Source organism: Myodes glareolus, chromosome 14 (assembly GCF_982192425.1).
Source record: "Myodes glareolus chromosome 14, mMyoGla1.1, whole genome shotgun sequence".
In the NCBI taxonomy this organism is placed as follows: Eukaryota; Metazoa; Chordata; class Mammalia; order Rodentia; family Cricetidae; genus Myodes; species Myodes glareolus.
Window position 1 is genome coordinate 46,702,379 of NC_142039.1, and position 16,232 is coordinate 46,718,610.

Consider the following 16,232-nt stretch of genomic DNA (forward strand, 5'->3'; position numbering starts at 1 on the left):
CCGGGAGGCCTTCTGTCTGAGTTAGGGTTTCTATTGCTGTAAAGAGACACCATGACCATGGCAACGCTCATAAAGGAGAACATAATTGGGGTGGCTTACAGTTTTGGAGGTTCAGTCCATTATCATTATGGCAGGACATGATGCTGGAGAAGTTCTACATCTTGATCTGCAGGCAGCAGGAAGTTAACTGTGTCACAAGGCTTAACTCAAGCATAGATACCTCAAAGACCACCCCCACCATGATATAATTCCTCCAACAAGGCCACAACTACTCCAAAAAAGACACACCTCCTAACAGTGCCATTTTCTTTCAAACCTGCAGACCTACCTTCGATGAATTGTAGCTTCTGAAACCAGAAGATAAAATCAGCTGCCTCTGTTAGTGAGGAGAAAGAGCCTAGCATATACTTATAAATGCCTAGAAATCCTGGCATGTGAACCTTGGAAAGTATGCACACAAACTGGGATGAAAGTGGAGTCCTCCAGAGGCCTGTGACCAACAAGGTGTGCAGCTCACTACTCTCTCCTACCTTTTATCACTATTATAGCTCATCTTCTTTCATATTCAAAGAAAAAAACACCAGAATAGATGAAAATATGAAATTAGTTTAAGAAAAAGGCTGATATCAAAAAGGAAAACAATGAAAATATTTACAGATTTTTATTAAATATCAAAAAACTTCAAGAAGCCAAGACTTGACGGTTTGAGAAGTTTCTCAGACAGGTTAAATTTAAAGAAGTGCTTCTGAGACACAGTAGCCATAGATGCAGGCTTAAAACAAAGTACAAATTAATAATCTTTCTCTATACAAAATCCTAGAAAGTGAAAAGGTCAGTGACATACATAGGTCATGGAGAGGGCAGTGTGCACAGAGGACAACCCTTTGCAATGTGTGCGCTTCTGATCAGACTACTCTACTCTTGCCGCTCCACACCCTTGTGAGTAACAGAAGGCGCTCACCAAAGTCAAAGAAGCTTTCTGTAATAGAAAAAGAGCCCATATAATTGAACAATTTCCTGATCTCAGCCTTTCCAGAGGAGACAATACTCCATTCACCAGGGAAGGCTTCATAAACAACCGCCAACACACCCTCAGACCCAGACTCTCCTCTCATAGCTCAGAGACCCAGCCTTCCCGTGGTGTCAGTTATGTACAGACTCTCTCTCTCTCTCTCTCTCTCTCTCTCTCTCTCTCTCTCTCTCGCCAGATCAATTAACGCTTTCAAATCCTTAAAAGTAAAACTGCTGTTGAGATAGGCTAAGAGATATGTGAGACCAGCACATAGATACAGATGCATGAAACCAACACCAACTGAAAGATACAGAACGGTCCCCTCACCCCAATGTCCCCAGTCAGCACCAACTGTCAATAGTTATAGATGCTGCTCTCCCTGGGGGCACTTCCAACCACAGGAACCACTGAGCACCTCTCTGCTAGAACAGTTTGGTCTTTGAGAGATTATCATATAGATACTTGATGGGCTTCCTCTTCATAAGGAATCCAGGTGAATCCAGAGGATACCAGCACCAGCACTTATGCTAACTTTTATGTGATTCAAAAGTGCTCAATAGGAAAGAAGACAGAAGTTTACCCAATGATGCCACAAAGAATACAGGAGGGATTTTTCTGCTTGTAGCAATTAAGAAGGGAACTATGGTAAATTTTTAAAAATTAAGTATTTGATGTATGAGTACTATATTTGCATCTTGTCTCCCCTCCCCAGTTCCTTCTCAAATTCATGGCTTATCCTTTATTATTGCAACCTGCTGATCCCCTTTAGAGTTCTTTATTATGTTCGTGTGTTTGAGGCTGCCAACTTGGTACTGGATAAACTATAAGGCAGTGGGGGATTGTGCCTGGAGAAGACTGATTCTCCCTCTCTTAGAAGCCATTAACTGCCTGTAGCTTGCCTTATAGTAGTTGGGATCTTGTGAGATTCTGCCATCCAAACTAGATTTTTTTTGGTTTTGTCTTGTTTAGCTATAGATGGAGATTGCTGTTGTTGTTTAATTCTTCCTTCATATAATTAATACAGCCCAACCATAGTTTCCCCTCCCTGCACTCCTTCCAACACCCTATCACCTCCTTTCTCCCCAATTCAGAAAAGAGCAGGCCTCCCAGGGATATCAACAAAACACAGCATGACAAGATACATGAAGACTAGGTGCCTCATATCAGGGCTGGGCGGGGCAACCCAGTTGAAGGAAAAGGGTTAGAAGAGCAGGCGAAAGAGTCAAAGACATCCCATTTCCACTATTAGAGGAGTCCCACAAAACCCCAAGCTAACAACCATAACAGAGGACTTAGCCCAGAACCCTGCAGCTGCCATGCTCTTCGTGATTCATTTTGGGCCCTAGTTACTTGAATCTGTGGACTGTGTTCTCCTTCTGTCTCTGATCCCTCCAACTCCTATAATAATTCCTCCTGTTCTTCCGTAGGGTTCCCCAAACTCCAAAAGGAGGAAAACAATGGAGATCTATAGCTTGGGCTCTCTCTGCCTAATGTATGGCTGTGGGACTCTGCATCTGCACACATCAGCTGCCAGAGGAAGTCTCTCTAATGAAGATTGGACATGTTTTCAACTGGTGCTGAGGTCATGCAGTTCTTGTTTAGACAGCACATTGTTGATATTTCAGGAGTGCTGCTTCCCTGTCATATCTAGAGGATACTACTATAAAACAAATTTTCTAGTCCTCGGGCTCTTTTTGAGTCCTATTTTATGATGTTCCCTGGGCTTTAGTTGTAAGGCTGTGTGGTTGTGTTATAAGTATTAATTGGTACTGGATAGCCCATCATCATTTGTTTTCTGCATTTTGATCTATTGTAGCTTTCTGTAACCATCTTCATCTGAAAAAAAAGGGGGGGTGAGATCTACACTACACTTATCTGTGGGTACAAAGATTGTGAGTACAAAGATAAGTATTTGGAATGAAATTAGCAATTATACTGGTTTAGGAAAACTGCCAAAGTAGGATCTACTTTAGAGGCAATAGTCTCATCAGCCACAAGTAGTGGGCTAGGTATAAAGTACCAGGCCTGCCCTCTTATTGAGCTGGCCTTGGACCAATTAGGTGGCTGTTTGGTTACCTGCAGGATATAGTGCCACTGTTGCATCTTTAGAGCTATTTGGCTATTCTGGCTGTTGCTGTAATTGGAAGGGATTTCAGATGGGGAGGGCTACTGATTGCACTTTGCAAAGCACCTTCATATATTGTGACATCTAGACATCAGGGAAGGGGCTTCTTCCCTTCGGTTTCTATAGGAAAAGGGAAATTTCCTATATTGTTTTGGGAATCTCATAGGCTCCTCTAAAACTACCCTAAAGTGGGTTTTCCATACCTGGTACTGGGAATTTTCTTTGGATAGTCTATGGCTTTTAGAGGGAGCATTGTCACTTCAAGTTGTATAACTGCATTTAAGCAAGATACACACACATACACATACAATCTCAGGTAAACATAATATTATTCTCTATGGCTTTTTCTAATATTCTTAAGTATTATTTATCTCTCCTCCCTCCCCACTGCCCAGTTTAAGTCTCTCCCAGCCTCATTTTTTTTCCCTAAATCCTCCTTCATGGCTCTTGAACCTTAACATTCCCCTCCCTAAAGCTGCACCACAACTCTATGGTCCCATCTTATTTTCCTGGTACTTGCAGTTTCTACATATTATATGCCCACATCTAAAGATTTGGAACTAAAACCAACAAATAAAAAAAGAATATTTCTTATTTATGTGCCTTTCTTTTGTGTGAAATAAATTTTCACACTCCAAAGTAAAATATGACCACATGACAAAGATAAGCTTACCTTCTTACCAGTGCACACCCAAGTGAGGCAATATGAGAGTGGATACTCCACAGCGCCCCCACACCTCACTGCAGCAAGACTGCATCTGCACTAACCTAACAGCTTAGGTTAGGAGTCCATGATAGTGATGCTTTTTAGAAAATACCTGACAAGCACTTATTTCCACTGGGATTTCTTCTGTGGGTGGTGCCTGTTCAAGTATTTCAAATTGTGTTATACTCCTGCTATTTTGAAGGTTCTTTTTATATTCTGGATAAATGTCACCCAACCTGTGGCTTGCTTTGTATTCCCCGAATCGGAAGAGTCACAGAGAAAGAGCTGTCACTTTGATACAGTCTACCTTTTGTCCTTTAATAGATCATGCTTTGTGTTTCATGTCCAGAATCTCTTTGCTTATCTGCAGGTTGCAAAAAATGTTCTCCTACATTTTATTCTACAGTTGTTAAAGTCTTTACATTCCATGTTTGATCTCTATTGGTTTTACTGTTGTATACATGGGAAGTTGGAATCAAACACTTTTTCTTTTCTTTTTTCATATGGATATTCATCATAATGAAAACGCTGCTTCCTGCCTTGAATGGATATTTGAACCTATATCACAAATCAGTTGGCTGCATTTGTGTATTTCTATTTCTAGACTCACTATTCTGTTTCCAGTAGCAGTGCGTGTTTTTTCATCACTTCCACACTGCCTTGGTGTAACTACTTCACAAAGCCATACGTGTGGAATGTTATTTATCCAACTTTATTCATTCTCAACTGCATTAGAAAACTCTAAGTCTTTGTATTTCTTCAACAAGAAAAAAATCCTACTGACACTTGTAATTTCTACCCATGAATTTGAGAACTGACATATTTCCTACTTTGATCTTCCAGTTCGTGAATACTATATTTAATGCTTAGGTTCATGTAGCTCTTCCTTAATTTCTTCTGACTATTAGGTTTTAAGATATTTATGCTGCACAATATTTGTGAGATTTTTCCTAAGTATTTAATTGTTCTTGAAACAACTATGGAAAGAAAAATCTTTAATTCCCATTCGAATATTGCTGCCATATACAAATAGGATCATTCTGTAGGTTGATATTTTATCCTTCCTAAACCCAGAGTTCTAAGAATTTTATTTTAGAAATCATGGGATTACCTACAGATATTTCACATGATCACTAAACATTTTTACTTTTCCAGTTGCACAATGGTCTAGCCTGACACATCAATCTGAATGTTTTGGGAATGTGAAACTGAGGCAGTTACTAGCCTCAGATAACCAGGCCTGACTAGAAGGTGAACTCTTTAGTTTCAGATATAGCAGTCAATTCACAGCCAGCCACACTCGTCTTCCAGCTCTCCCATTCATTCTTTTCCCTTTAAACTTGCCTTGCTGTGGAACCAGCATGTTCCTATACAAGCTTGAACAAACAATGACCAGGTCAATATTCAAGTGGTTTACACTTTCACAAGAAATACCCAGTAGAGAAATCAAGGAGAAGTTTTTTGCATGTTCCATCCCAAATAATGCACCCAATTTACTAAAATCTATTCAGGAATACCAATTTAGCAACAATTCTTACAAAGAATTCAATCTATGTAACATAAAATGTCTATGTGAAATAAAAGAAGTAATATTAAAGTGAAGTCAGTCATTTATGGTGTTTCGTAGAAAAGATTTAACACAATCCTTGAGGCTATCTGATGAATGAGTAAGTCAGCTCTGCCCAAACCCATGCTCCATGAGAACGATGTGCAGAAGGTAATCGAGCTGAGCAGGGTATTTGCAGTTCTCCCAAACTTACTACATAGCTATGACCATTTCAGAGCACCAAAGGAAAATTAATTCAGAACAATGGGAGCTTCAGGGCATTCACTCAGGTGTGAATTTACTTCTCTCAGAAAACTGAGAAAGCACACTGAGAAAGGCAGGAATGCAAAGGCAGCACTCAAAGAACATCAAGACAAACTATGGAATGAAAACACACCCTTGGCATCTGGAAATCCAGCCAGAAAAAAGTTTTCATCTAAAACTCTAATGGACTGATCAAAATAAGTGCTGCAGAAAGAAGTAAGAACAGCAGGAAATGTGGATAGAAAAGGCAATGATGAGTGAGCAAAAGAGAAACAAATGAGGAAAGTAGCCATGGAATTCTTGTGAAGATGTTCAGACAATGAAAAGAAGTCTCAGCCTTCTCTTCTTTCCTAATTCAATTTTAAAAAAAATGCTTCAGTGTTGTTGTATTCTCTACACACTGACCAGTGGTGGGTTTCCGGGTTAATGGCCATTTACTAAAAGGAGCTTCCCTGATGAAGGCTGAGGGACTCACTGATCTATAGGCTTAGCAGTAAGTCATTAAGAGCCATTTTATTGCTTTGTCCAATTAGCAGAATAATAGTAATGTATTTTTCCTATGGTTCATGGTGTATCTGACCATAGATTCTGAGTCACTTGTGGGTTCTTGCTCATAGAGCAGGCCATAAATGCAATGAAAGGCAGCTAGTCACACCTATAACATTAGTGCCAATTTTGCACCAACAGACATATCTTGCCAGGCTAGTTATTATTATAGACTGTAGGTTCATAGCTAATAAAACTGATGAGTATTTTTCCCTACAGCTATATTTCTCTATGTTCTATAACTCAAGTAATGGTGTCTTTAGCAATAGGATCTTATCATCAAGTTTTGGAAAATAACAAATAGTACTGCCAATAGCCTGTAATGTTTGTGTGGGGGGGTTATGTCTAGGACAGCCCATTTGTCAACAAATCAAAAAAAGGGTAATCCATTTCTGGTACCGTAGAACATCTAGTTGGAGTATTGTCCCCCCTTTATCGAGTAATTATATAATCTCTCTCCCTCCCCCACACCATGTGTGTGTGGTTGGCTTTAGTATTAGCCAACCCTACCCATACTCCCTCTTATACCCTGTCCTCCCATTTCCTGACCCATTTAATCCTCATAGTTGCATTTCCCCCCTTCTCTTTTATAAAATATTCTATGTCTGCTTTCTTGAAATACTCCTTTTTTTCCCATGGTTACTTCACTAGTTATTTAATCTCTATGAGAATTCTAAATGAAGCACACGTCTCAAGTATAAAACTAGCATTCACATACAGGACAAAGAAGGTAACATTTCTCTTTCTAGGTCTGGGTCGCCTCAGTCAGGATAACTAATTCTATTCCCAGCCATTTAACTGTAGATTTCATATATTCATTTTACATTTCCCAATGTAAATGTACAACATTTGCATAATCCATTCACCTGCAGATGGGTATCTAGGCTGTTTCCATTGATTGGTTACTATGGAGAAATGCAGCAATGAACATAGAGACAGCATTTATACAGTGCCATATGAAGTCCTGTGAGTACAGCTGGATCTAGAAGTAGATCTATTTCAGCTTTCTAAGGAGTCTCCATACTGACTTCCAGAGTGGCTGCACCAGTCTGGACTCCCAACAGCAGTGAATAAGTGCTCCCCTTTCCCCACAGCTTCACCAGTATCTAATGCCATTTGGGGTTTGGTTTTATGTTTGGTTTTGTTTGTTTTTAAATCTGACTGGGATAAGATGAAATCTCCAAGTACTTTTAATTGCATCTCCCTAACAGCTCAGGATGTTAAGTACTTTTTTCGAATGCTTCTCAGCTGTTTTTTATCTTTTGAGAACTCTAGTTCCATGTACCATTTTTGTAACTGGGCCCTTGTTTTTTCCTTAATGTTAGGCTTTTTGAGAGATCTGTTTATTCTAGATACCAGCCTTTTGTCAAATGTTGTATTAGTCAGTGTTTTCTAACAAAACCAAACTGACAATATGAATACATACTTTTACAGAACAATATAAAGAATGAATATGCATGGGATTTATTAGAGTGGCTCACAGGCTGCGGTCCAACTATTACAACAGTAGCTTTCTCCCCAGTGGAAGGCCCAAGAGTCCAGGAGTAGCTCAGTCCGCAAGGCTGGGTGTCTCTACAGCTCTTCAATAAACACCAGAATCCAGTGATGGAATGAGCTTGCAAGGGAAAGTTAAAGTAAGCACATAAAGAGCACGTGGTTCCTTCTTCTGTGCCGTTTATACAGACTGCCACCAGAAGGTGTAACCCAGATTTAAGGTGAATCTTCTCACCTCAAATGATCCAATCAACAAAAGAAAAATCCCTCATAGAAGTACCCAGCTGGTTGAGTATCAGTTAATTGCAGATGTAATCAAGTTGACAACGATGAATAGCCATCACAGATGTACAATTAGAAAAAACTTTTCCCCCAAATTAATAAGCTAGTTTTTCACTCAAATGATGGTGCCCTTTGCTGTACAGAAGTAGTTTGCTTTAACAACGTACCACTGAACATTAAAATACTGTTGGGTTCAATACCTGAGCTACCAGGGTCATGTTCAGAAAGTATTTTACTGTGCCAATGAGTTCAAGCTTACCTTATACTTTCTTCTCTTACAGAGTAAGGGTATCAAGTCCTAAATTGACTTGTAGTTGAATTTTGTACAGAATGAGAAATATGGGCCTAGTTTCATTCTTCTACATGAAACTCTCCAGTGTGACAGGACCGTGACATCACTCATTGAAGATGCTGTGATATTTTCTCCAGTGTGTATTCTGTCAAAAACCAGATGTTTTTACAGATATAGATACATATGTAGGTCTTCAATTCTATTCCACTGATGAATGTGTCTATTTGTATATCAGTATTATACTCACTAAATGGGACATCTCAGATCCCTGCCCTAAGGCTCAAGGATCTGTGCAGAATAGGAGGCAGTAGGATTGTAAGAATGAGAAGTGGTAGATCATCTCAAAACATTTTCCAAACACAAGAAAAAGATGCAGAAATTATGGGAACATGTACAAGACCTACACAAGATCAATCCAAACACATACCAACAAGAAGTATGGGAAGTGGCCATGACATGTTACCCCAAGATAAAGAACTATTTGCATTTGATTGCTATTTGGAGAGCGAAAGGCAGTTTTTTTTTTTTTCATTAATTGACACCTAGCATATCAACCACACTTCAGGGCAGGTCTCACACTTAGGAGTAGTCCCCGAAAACAAACTGGATTTGATGTTTTGTCTTATTTTCAATAGAAAGAGTATATGAAATTGGGTGGTGAGGCAGGTGCTGTGGATCTGAGAGGAGGTAGAGAAGAAGAATAAATATAATCAAACTACACTGTATGAAATTATCAAAGAATAAATAAGAACATTGTTTTAAAAAGGAAAAAGACAACCTCGTCATCTGCTTTGTTAGTATCAAACATAAATGACCACAGAAATTGATACCTTTTACTACTGTTTTGACCTCTGTTTCAATATAAGTAACATAAAATATGGTTTTTAATAATGTCTTAGAGACCACAAAACCTTCTTAACCATCCATTAAGCCCTAAATTTCTAAACAATAAAGTGCACCACCCATAACACCAATCTCTATTTCTTATGAACCTTATTTTTCTGAAAGCCAGGACACCAAACACATAAGTGACTTAGGACAATTTCACTGAAATGAAGACCCTTTGGATTTCAGTTTCATTGTGTACATGGAAAATTTAAATTTTTATAATTTTTTCTGCTTCTAAAAGTTTGTGAATATATGTGTCTTTGAAAGTGAATTTTAATTATCCAAGAATAGATTCATATTAGGGATGTGTGAGCACTTGGTATTTGGCCATGAAGCTATAAATAATGAAGAGACTTAATAAATATTTTGTAAAATATATCCCTAATTAAAAGAAATTTTTCTCACTACAGCAAATGAGGAAATATTTAATAAAATATGACTATTAAAAGTCAGAAATTCATAAGGAAAGAAAGATTAAAAATATAGAATATGAGGAGGGACAAAGACAACAAAACAAACCTTTTCTTAAAAAAGAAAGTACAGGAAAGAGAACAGAAAGAGTAGATGTGAATGGCAATTGATTACAGAGAAAGGCATACGATGGGATTAAAAAAAAAAACTAGATAACACAGTCTGATTCTGCTCCAAATAAGCATTTATGAAGTGCATGAGACCTTCTGCGTGTATGAATCAAGGAACATCTGAAATGTGTAGAGAAGGTAACAATACAGTGGTCAAATTAATGAAAGACCAAACATAGAAATGCATATATTATTGTCTTTTCCCCATCATCCTTGAATGTAATGTTAATGGAGTCCTAAATACATTAATTATATTCCTAATAGAATAGTTACGCAAAATAGCATGAATAAACTTGAAAATTAATCTTTTAAAAAATAAATGAAGAGTAAAACATGTAACTGGAAGAACATTCTCCACACAGACCCTCACTGTGCTATCACAGCCACTGCTGGACACTCCAGGAGCTAATGAGCTTGACCCTGCACCACGGGACCCCAGGCCCAAGTTCCCTCACGTACATTTGTTACAGACAAGCATGTCCTCTCCCAGGAGTTGGCATCAGCGCTCAGCTCCACAGTACCCTGTCTTTCAGTTGTTCTGCTTCTTTCCTCTGCAAATAAGTGAGAATTAAGGTAGGAAAGTAAAAATAAAGGGAAAACTCAAAAGCAGAAATACAAATAAGAAAGACAGAAAAGAACGTTCACAATCTTCCGCTCTGGAAGTGACACCAACGCCTATTGTGGAAAATGAGCAGATGGGGCGCTGAAAAGTCCATCAGTCATGCGCATTTGGAGGAAGAGCAACATGCAATGGTGGCACTAGATTCTCATCAATAACTCATTATCAAAGAGGGTGTCACTAGCTAGCAAGGAATTCTTGATGAATACCACCACCTCCTAGTCCCAGTTCGGCCACCTTCTATTGTAGGAAAAGTGTTATAACTTCTGGACAGTTGTGGCAATGTTGTGGAATGTAACACCAAGTCCCATTCACATAAACAGCAGTATTATCACAGACAACGCAATAGAACCAAAGTTATTTAGCAGTTATCTAAGAAATTAGATAGCAAGACCCTCCAGAACAGTGACTTAGGGGTAGATCTCGTCTTTCCACCACGTACAGTGTCTGGTGACTACTGATCACTCTGCACATTAGCTGATGAAGTAGATGTGCAAACAAATGGGTAACATACAATCAGTGTCACTGGGGTGTCTTCCAGTCACAGGCCCTAAATAATTAAGTCCATTCTTGCATCCCTGTGTATAAATTTCACAAATTTGTATGCATATGTGGGAAAATAAAAGAGAAAAAGAATACCACCACAGGCAGACCTACACATAAAAGGTATTTTACAGGGTTAAAACAAGCAAGAAAAAAATTCCACATAAACTCATATTATCTCATGACTAATACTTTAGGTTAACCTTTTAAAGTCACAAAAATATACATTACAAATAACTAAATCACATATGTTGTTTTAAAACTCAAACCAGGAATTCTTACAAATGACCTTATTGTAAAACCAACTTTCTCAGTAGACTTATAGGAAAAACATGCATTCCTCAGAGACTATTTCATCAGATAAAGTAAATGAGGTCTTAACTACATGCACTATTGCCTTTTTTAAAAGCCAAATAAAACATTGTGCTTTGTCAGGGTTAGAAAAAAAATAAACCAACTGAGACTACCATGCTGATCCTGTAGTAAAATGAAAGCAAAATGGTTTTAAAAGTAAATATGGGGTATGTATTATTCTAGTGCTGGAGAAAGCTGACAGACCTGCCAGACATGACATGTGTATCCAATTACACATAATTTTGGTTGGGCTACACAAACTGCACCCCCCCTTCTGACCAAACTGGGAAAGAAGTTTTCTTGAAGAAACAGGACCATCTACAGAAGGCCCTTGATATATCCAACCACATTTACTGATTCCTTGTACACAGAACCCAGCTCCATGGACCACAATGTACATAGAGGCTTGAAAGGAGATGGCATGAAGGGTCAGGACACTGGCTAACAATTGAAAAAAAAAATCATATGATTTAGAAGTTCTATCCTAAATCTCCCCTAAAATTACAATTTTTGTATAGGCTCATCCCACTGTGTATATAGTCTAGGCAGGCTTGGAATTTGTAATTCTCCTACCTCAGCTTTCCAAGTGCTCGATTCACAGATAGGTGCTATCACACAAAACTGCCAAACTCTCTCCAATCCCTCCTCCATCATTGTCTTATGAAAAACCCAGCACACTGATTTCCTCACCATACTGCCCACAAGGTGAGGTCATTCAGTCAAGGCTATTTTTCATAGATTTGGTTTCATTTTTAATTCTCCTTTGATTGCCATCTACAAGATAAATTAAAATACTGCCTCCATACAACATTCCAAAGAAGCCCTCTCCCACAAGCCAACAATCCACCATGATCCTTGGGTGACTTTCTCATTTCTACACTGTTGCACTGCACAGTGTTCTATACAGTGCTGCTTTGTGTTCATGTCTTTCCTTTTGCAGTGGAATTCTCATGGGAGACATAAATGAACTCCTGCTATCCATAGTCAATAGAAAAGTATCAACCACATTTGAACAAAGCTAATAAACAATACAAAAGAAATAAGTATCCTGATGCAAACTCTTATATTTTCTTAACAAACAAGCATAGAATCCTTTTACGTACACAGGTAAGCAGATATTTTCTTAAGATTTGTTTTATTTTATGTATATGAATGTCTGTCGGCATGTATATGTGGGGGGAGGGGTAGTGCCAGTGATGGACAGAAAATGGTATGAGATCCCCTGGTGCAAAAGACAATTTTGAACAGCCACATGTGTGCTGAGAACTGAACACTGATTCTCTGCAAGAACAGCAAGTGTGCTTAATCGCTGAGTCATCTCTTCAGCCCCCAGTCAGCTGATACTTCAAATCAAAAGTTAATAAACTCTCTAAATTGTAAATGCATTTTAAGCTGTTATACTGATGTTTGTTCACACCATACAATATGTGAAATGACCTGTATAAACTGTCAATCATTCTATTCAACTTTCTTTAAACTCATATCTATAATGGTGGGCATAACTTTCAATATCTTTACTTTTGATTTTTTTAAATCCAAATTCAAAGTGATTCTCGCACCTTCAAACTAGACAGTTTTGTTCATCAGAAATAAGCAAAGTATATTGTTTTACTTAGGGCAAGAGAACATATAAGAAGCTAGGGTTTAAAATGATTTTTAAAATCAGACATTTATATATGCCAGTGATAAATACATACATATGCATGTAAATATAAAAGATATACATGCTCATTACAAAGTTTATATAACATAGTGGTTGAATAAAGAAAAATTTACAATATTTAATATTGAGCCTATCCTAACATTGCCCAGCACTTGTTAACTGAGAAACTCAATTTAAGAGCCTTTATTGAGCCAGCATTTGAAAGTTCTGAAATTTAAGGATAAATACATAAATACAGGTATGGGCCAATAGTGCCATCCACTGTTCCAATAAAAATCTTTCCCAAATACAGTTTTATAAGGTATAAAAAATCCACTGTATTGAAATTCTGCGTGTACACTATGTAAGTGAAAATGATCTAGTTGGAGAATCCAGTGAAGAGTGAAGATATGGAAAGAGCTACAAATTTCAAGACAAACAGCTTTTGTTTGAAAGATTAAAATGTTACAAGTACAAGACAGCTTTAAATACTTCAGCTTCCTGGTATTTAATAGTTTAGGATATTTCATTTGGTTTTCAACAACAACAACAAAAAGTCATGTATAGGAAGAGAAGCAAAAAGCAAACTGTTCAGACTTGGCTAGAACGGTTTCTGTATTCACCTTGCCATGTCGAAGTGCTCAGCAGATTCCAGTGCACTGAGTCCTGGAGGACACACACTAAAGGGTCAGGAACGAAAGTGCAGTTATTTCATTATTTACCAGGCATGCACTCACAACTGAACACACATCTTCCAGACATGGTGGTACATACTTAAAGACCCCAACACCAGGGAGGAAGAAACAGGAGCATCACCACTTTGAGTATATCCTGACTCAAAAAACTGGCAAAAACCTCAATCACTGCAATAAAAGATGAAGAACTGATTGCAGAGGATTAAGTCTGGACCTTAGATGTGAGCCGCTGAAGTGTTTGTGAACAAATGGCAAAAAAGATGAAGCCTGCAGGAGAGAAAAGGATCACAGAAAATGTTCATACAGTATGTGTGAAAATCTCATCAATAAATCACTTATGAACATGGTAGACAGCACAGAACCTATCAGAATGAGAGGCGAGCTGAGAAATGGTTAATTCATCCAAGTCCCCAGAAAAGAACAACAGGGTCTGAAACTCCAAACTCCAAGCCCAAACTCATCCCACTAGACTTTGTGGCCTCCAGAACAGGCTGGTGTCACATTCCAGGATACCGCCTGCTCTGCATGGCTTACACAGCATGACTAACAGCTCTGCCTCGTCTTGGGAGGGGACCATTAACACTACAGCTTTTAGTGACTAAATTTCACAGGCTACCTTAGAATGACACAAATTTCCTTCTGAAGAAAACCTGACACAAACAAATGAAGACTGGGGTGTGCGTTAAGCTACCACTCTGAGAGCAATCAAGCTACAGGTCCACGTTTGACCAAAAAAGCCACTCCTGCAGATATGACTGCACACATACCCTGGAGCTCTGGGCAACACTTAATTCTTTGCCAATTGACAAGTTACATTTTCATTTTTCAGAGTAATAGCAAACTACTATAATGGTTAATCTTGACTTGAATTTGACTGAATTCAGAGACAGGTATGGGATGAGTAAAGCACACTTAGGGTGGGTGCCAGTGAGGGTGTCTCCACAGATGATACACACAGGGGATATTAACACAGAGGAAGATGCACCCTGAATGCAGTTAGGCATCTAAATACAATAGGGCCCAGGTGGACCACAAGGTGAGGTGGGGGGTTGGCACAGGTGAACTCTGTGTCTGCACTTCCTGCCTCCCTCACACCCAACAGTATATCCAGGCAACCATGGTTTGAAAGGTCAGAGACTGTGAACCAAAATAACTCCTTTATCCTTTTGAAGTATTTCTGTCAGAGCAGCACAAAAGGCTAGCACCGCTACTAACCACACCAGCTATACAGCCACAGAAATGATGCTCATTGGGGAAATGAAGGTCAGTGTGTTGGCTGAAATACTTTCTAAACAAGAGATAAAAGTTATAACACAAGACTACTCGGTCCCTCTGCGAGCATCTGTAGTACCAGCCATGGATTCATCTCCAATCTCTGTAAACTACACTCTGCATAAAACAGAGTGAGAACGAATTACTGCAGTCAAACTGCAGGAAAATCCTTGAACAAGTTTCAAAAATGCCAGCTCTCAAGTTCTCTATTTCTCATGGGCCAGCAAAAAACAGCTGATGCTTCGATACTGGTCCACAGAACCCACACTGAAAGGCACTGGCCAAGTAAATAACCAAGTCTTGGTCCCTGAACTGGTCTTATTGAAGGACACACTGTCCTATAGTCTCAACTAGCTCAAGTGAACCTTCCCTACGAGGTTTGATTCAGTCACACCAAATGAGACAAAGGCAGGGCCTCACCACACTGACAAGAACACCTGGCTAGTGCCAGTCAGCAAAGAGTCTCACTGCATCCTGCTCTGGGACTTGTTCGTGCTGGGAGACAGCTGAACTGAGAGAAGAGAGAGGGGAGAAGAGGACAGGGGGTTCAAAAAAAAAAAAAAGGAAAAGAGAAAGAAACACAGAATGAGAGGAGGGAATGAGGGAAGAGGGGAGAGTTAGGAGGGAAGGAGGCACCATGAAAAACTTAGCTCGGGTCAAATTTCAACCATAAAAAAAAACCAAAAAAACATATTTCAAGCACAATTTATTGCTAAAACAGGCAACATATAGTTATATATATATATACATATATATATGTATGAAAAGAAGAGATTATAAATATGAGAGGAGGTCAGGGTAGAGGACGAGCTGCAGAAGCAACGAGGGAGGTGGAAAGAATGTAAATACAGTACTAGTATATAAATATTTTAAAGAGGCAATATTTCACCATGTTACTTACATTGCTGAGTAACTGAAATTCTGGGCCCTTTTGTAATTATTTGGTCTTGAGTCATTCATTACCTCTTTAAACAAAGATATCAAGATCTTCAGAGAGTTATTCTCAGAGCATAGCACATAGGCCACAAAACTTAAAAGATTCCAAGTAGGGCCTGACTCATACAATCTGAATATTTGAACAACAGTCTAGCATGAACTAAATAAAAATAAATGAGTATCTTTGGTTCTTGACAGCCTGCTAGATATAAAGTATTCATTTGAATATACTAAAATATACAGTTGTCTTGCTTTGCTCTCTATTGCTATGCTATAGTAAAACATTCAAAGGCAACTTGAAGTTAAAAGTGTTTACCCTTCTGTGTCATAGCTCCCCGTCTACGGAAGCCTACACAAGGAATTCAAAGCGTGAACTCAAGGAAGGAATCTGGAGGCAGAAACTGATGGAACCCGTTTACAGGTTTGCTTTACATA

General features: G+C 38.7%; 1 protein-coding gene across 2 annotated transcripts in view; it reads right to left on the reverse strand.

The window, feature by feature from the left end:
- The window catches only part of Cdkal1 (CDKAL1 threonylcarbamoyladenosine tRNA methylthiotransferase), a 525,008-nt gene that overhangs the window by 343,929 nt on the left and 164,847 nt on the right, over positions 1 to 16,232 (reverse strand). The window lies entirely within an intron of this gene.